Consider the following 6,000-nt stretch of genomic DNA (forward strand, 5'->3'; position numbering starts at 1 on the left):
ACACTGTAGCCCAAATGGATGTAACAGATATATCCAGAACTTTTCATCCTACACAGAAAGCATTTACATTCTTCTCAGCATTACATGGAACCTTCTCCAGGATTGACCACATACTAGGCCATAAAGCAAGTCTCAGCAAATTCAAAAGAATTAGAATCATACCATGCAGCTTCTCAGACCACAGCAGAATGAAGTTGGAGATTAGCAACTCAGGAATCCCTAGAGCCTATGCAAACACATGGAGATTGAACAACATGCTCATGAATGAACACTTGGCCATAAAAAAAATTAAAAGACAAATAAAAATTTTCTGGAAGTAAATGAGGATAACAGCACAACATACCAAAACTTATGGGATACAGCAAAAGCAGTGTTAAGAGTAAAGTTTATATCAATAGGTGCCTACATCAAGAAATTGGAAAGGCACCAAACAGATGAGCTTTCACTGCATCTCAAGGATCTAGAAAATCTGCAGCAAACCAGACCCAAATCTAGTAGGAGAAGAGAAATAATTAAAATCAGAGAAGAAATCAACAGGATTGAATCCAAAACAACATTAGAAATATCAGGCAAACGAGGAGTTGGTTTTTTGAAAAAATAAACAAAATTGACACCCCATTGGCCCAACTAACTAAAAAAAGAAAAGACACAAATCAATAAAATCAGAGATGAAAAAGGAAATGTAACAACAGACACCACAGAAATAAAAAGAATCCTCAGAAATTACTACAAGGACCTGTATGCCAGCAAACAGGGAAACCTATCAGAAATGGATAGATTCCTGGACACATGCAACCCACCTAAATTGAACCAGGAAGACATAGAAAACCTAAACAGACCCATAACTGAGACAGAAATTGATACAGTAATAAAGGCCCTCCCAACAAAGAAAAGCCCAGGACCAGACGGATTCACTGCTGAATTCTACCAGACCTTTAAAGAAGAACTAACTCCAATTCTTCTCAAACTATTCAGAACAATCAAAAAAGAGGGAATCCTCCCCAATTCTTTCTATGAAGCCAGCATCACCTTAATTCCTAAGCCAGAAAAAGATGCAGCATTAAAAGAGAATTACAGACCAATATCCCTGATGAACATAGATGCAAAAGTCCTCAATAAATTTCTGGCCAATAGAATGCAACAACACATCAGAAAGATCATCCATCCAGACCAAGTGGGATTTATCCCTGGTATGCAGGGATGGTTCAACATTTGTAAAACAATCAATGTGATTAACCACATTAACAGACTGCAAAAGAAAAACCATATGATTATCTCAATAGACGCAGAGAAAGCATTTGATAAAATACAACACCCTTTCATGATGAAAACTCTCAGCAAACTGGGTATGGAAGAAACATTCCTCAATACAATCAAAGAAATTTATGAAAAACCCACAGCCAGCATCCTATTGAATGGGGAAAAGTTGGAAGCATTTCCACTGAGATCTGGTACCAGACAGGGATGCCCACTCTCACCACTGCTATTCAATATAGTTCTGGAAGTTCTAGCCAGAGCTATTAGGCAAGAAAAAGAAATTAAAGGGATACAAATTGGGAAGGAAGAACTCAAACTATCCCTCTTTGCAGATGATATGATTCTTTATTTAGGGGACCCAAAGTACTCTACTAAGAGACTATTGGAACTCATAGAAGAGTTTGGCAAAGTAGCAGGATATAAAATCAATGCACGAAAATCAACAGCCTTTGTATACACAGGCAATACCATGGCTGAGGAAGAACCTCTATGATCAATCCCATTCACAATAGCTAAAAAAAATCAAATACCTTGGAATAAACTTAACCAAGGACGTTATAGATCTCTACAATGAAAATTACAAAACCTTAAAGAAAGAAATAGAAGAGGATACCAAAAAATGGAAAATCTTCCATGTTCATGGATTGGAAGAATCAATATCATCAAAATGTCCATTCTCCCAAAAGCAATTTACAGATTCAATGCTATACAAATCAAGATACCAAACACCTTCTTCTCAGATCCGGAAAAAACGATGCTGAAATTCATATGGAGACACAGGTGACCTCAAATAGCTAAAGCAATCTTGTACAACAAAAACAAAGCTGGAGGCATCACAATACCAGATTTCAGGACATACTACAGGGCAGTTGTTATCAAAACAGCATGGTACTGGTACAGAAACAGATGGATAGACCAATGGAACAGAATTAAAACACCAGAAATAAATCCAAACAGCTACAGCCAAGTCATATTTGATCAAGGACACAAAACCAATCCCTGGAGTAAGGACAGTCTATTCAATAAATGGTGCTGGGAAAATTGGATTTCCATGTGCAGAATCATGAAGCAAGACCCCTACCATTCACCTTACACAAAAATTCACTCAACATGGATTAAAGACTTAAATCTACGACCCGACACCATCAAATTAGTAGAGAGCATTGGAAAAACCCTGCAAGATATAGGTACCGGCAAAGACTTCTTGGAAAATACCCCAGAAGCACAGGAAGTCAAAACCAAAATTAACATTTGGGATTGCATCAAATTGAGAAGTTTCTTTACTTCAAAAGAAACAGTCAGGAAAGTGAAGATGCAACCGACAGAATGGGAAAAAATATTTGCAAACTATGCAACAGATAAAGGGCTGATAACCAGAATCTACAAAGAAATCAAGAAACTCCAAAACATCAAAACAAACAACCCACTTAAGAGATGGGCCAAGGACCTCAATAGACATTTTTCAAAAGAGGAAATCCAAACATCTAACAGACACATGAAAAAATGTTCAGGATCACTAGCAATCAGGGAAATGCAAATCAAAAGCACAATGAGGTTTCACCTCACCCCGGTTAGAATGGCTCACATTCAGAAATCTACCAACAACAGATGCTGGCGAGGATGTGGGGAAAAAGGGACACTAACCCACTGTTGGTGGGAATGCAAACTGGTCAAGCCACTATGGAAGTCAGTCTGGAGATTCCTCAGAAACCTGAAGATAACCCTACCGTTCGACCCAGCCATCCCACTCCTTGGAATTTACCCAAAGGAACTTAAATTGGCAAACAAAAAAGCGGTCTGCACCCTAATGTTTATTGCAGCTCAATTCACAATAGCCAAGACCTGGAACCAACCCAAATGCCCATCAACGGTAGACTGGATAAAGAAATTATGGGATATGTACTCTTTAGAATACTATACCGCAGTAAGAAACAACAAAATGCAGTCATTTGCAACAAAATGGAGGAATCTGGAACACATCATGCTGAGTGAAATAAGCCAATCCCAAAGGGACAAATACCATATGTTCTCCCTGATTGGTGACAACTGACTGAACACCAAAAAGGAAACCTGTTGAAGTGAAATGGACACTATGAGAAACGGTGACTTGATCAGCCCTTGCCCTGACCGTTGATGAACAACTTAATACATTATTCCTCTTAGTATTTTTTTTTGTTTGTTCTACTTAATATGACTGGTTTAATTCTGTAATTAATACACAGTTATTCTTAAGTGTTGAAAATTAACTGAAATGTGATCCCTGTTAAACATAAGAGTGGGAATAAGAAAGGGAAGAGATGTACATTTTGGGACATGCTCAAGCTGACTTGCCCCAAATGGTAGAGTTAGAAACATACCAGGGGATTCCAATTCAATCCCATCAAGGTGGCATGTGCCAATGCCATCTCACCAGTCCAAGTGATCAATTTCAGTTCACAATTGATCATAATGAAAGGACTAAGAGTCAAAGGGAACACATAAACAAGTCTAGTACCTCCTAATACTAACCGATAGAATAAATAAAGGGGAGAGTGATCCAACATGGGAAGCGAGATACTCAGCAGACTCATAGAATGGCAGATGTCCTAAACAGCACTCTGGCCTCAGAATCAGCCCTAAAGGCATTCGGATCTGGCTGAAAAGCCCATGAGAGTATCTCAGGCATGGAAAGCCAAGACACTCTGGCAAAAAAAAAAAAAAAAAAAAAAAAACCCTAAATGAAAGATCTCTGTGAGTGAGATCCCAGTGGAAAGAACAGGTCTTCAAAGAAGGAGGTACTTTCTCTGAAGGGAGGAGAGAACCTCCACTTTGACTATGACCTTGTCTAAACAAGATAAGAGTCGGAGAACTCAAAAGGCTTCCATAGCCTTGGAAACTCATGACTGGAGCATAGGGAGATTACTGATGCCATAGACAGGAGTGTCAATTTGTAAAGTCAACAACAGGAGTCACTGTGCACTTACTCCTCATGTAGGATCTCTGTCCTTAATGTGCTGTACATTGAGATTTAATGCTATAACGAGTACTCAAACAGTATATTTCACTTTGTGTTTCTATGTGGGTGCAAACTGTTGAAATCTTTATTTAATGTATACTAAACTGATCTTCTGTTAAAAAAAAAAAAGAAAAAAAGAAAAAAGAAATTATCAATTCCCAACTTGGCTCTTACTGGATTAAACATGACAATAGGTCTGAACTGATTTCATCATCATTTAAAAAATCATCTATTGTTTTTCACTTTATGTTTCTGTGTGGGGTGCAAAATGTTGAAATCTTTACTTAATGCATACTAAACTGATCTTCTGTATATTAAGAGAATCGAAAATGAATCTTGATGTGAATGGAAGGGGAGAGGGAGTGGGAAAGGGGAGGGTTGCGGGTGGGAGGGACAGTATGGGGGGGAAGCCATTGTAATCCATAAGCCGTACTTTGGAAATTTATATTCATTAAATAAAAGTTTAAAAAAATCAATGTGAATAACCTCAAGAGCATAGATGATAATAAAAATGTTTTTTTTAACTTTTTTTTAAAAAATGTTTTGAAAACAGAAAAAAAAAGAAATTATGGGACATGTACTCTATAGAATACTATACAGCAGTCAAAAAAATGAAATCTGGTCATTTGCAACAAGATGGAGGAATTTGGAAAACATCATGCTGAGTGAATTAAGGCAGTCTCAAAGGGACAAATATCATATGTTCTCCCTGATTGGCGACAACTAACTGAGCACCAAAGGGGAAACTTGTTTAAGTGAAATTGACACTATGAGAAACAGTGACGTGATCAGCTCTTGTCCTGACTGTTGATGTACAATGTAATACTTTACCCATTTTAGTATTTTTTTGTTCTTGTACTATTGGTTCAACTCTAATTATCACACAATTATTCTTAGGTGTTTAAATTTTAACTGGAAAGTGATCCCTGTTAGGAATTTGGAAAGCATTATGCTGAGTGAAATTAGCCAGTCCCAAAGAGACAAATACCATATGTTCTCCCTGATCAGTGACAACTAACTGAGCACCAAAAAGGCAACCTGTTAAAGTGAAATGAACATTATGAGAAACGGTGACTTGATCAGCCCTTGCCCTGACTGTTGATGAACAACTTAATACGTTATCCCTCTTAGTATTTTTTTGTTTGTTTGTTCTACTTAATACTTTTAGTTGAATACTGTAATCAATACACAGTTATTCTCAAGTGTTGAAACTTAATTGAAAAGTGATCACTGTTAAATATAAGAGTGGGAATAAGAGAGGGAAGAGATGTGCAATTCGGGACATGCTCATGCTGACTTACCTCCTACAGTAGAGTTAGAAACATACCAGGGGATTCCAATTCAATCCCATCAAGGTGGCATGTACCAATGCCATCGCACTATTCCCGGTAATCAATATCTGTTCACAATTAATCATAATTATAGGACTAAGAGCCAAAGAGAGCACATAAACAAGACTAGTGTCTGCAAATACTAGCTGATAGAATAAAAAAGGGAGAGAACGATCCAACATGGGAAGTGAGATACACAGCAGACCCATAGAATGGCAGATGTCCTAAACAGCACTCTGGCCTCAGAATCAGCCCTTAAGGCACGCGGATCTGGCTGAAAAGTCCATGAGAGTATTTCAGGCATGGAAAGCCAAGACACTCTGGCAAGAAAAAAAAACCTAAATGAAAGATCTCCACGAGTGAGATCCCAGTGAAAAGAACAGGTCATCAAAGAAGGAGGTACCTTTCTCTGAAGGG

This window comes from Oryctolagus cuniculus, chromosome 18 (assembly GCF_051225735.1).
Source record: "Oryctolagus cuniculus isolate XC-2025 breed Fujian yellow rabbit chromosome 18, ASM5122573v1, whole genome shotgun sequence".
Lineage (NCBI taxonomy): Eukaryota > Metazoa > Chordata > Mammalia > Lagomorpha > Leporidae > Oryctolagus > Oryctolagus cuniculus.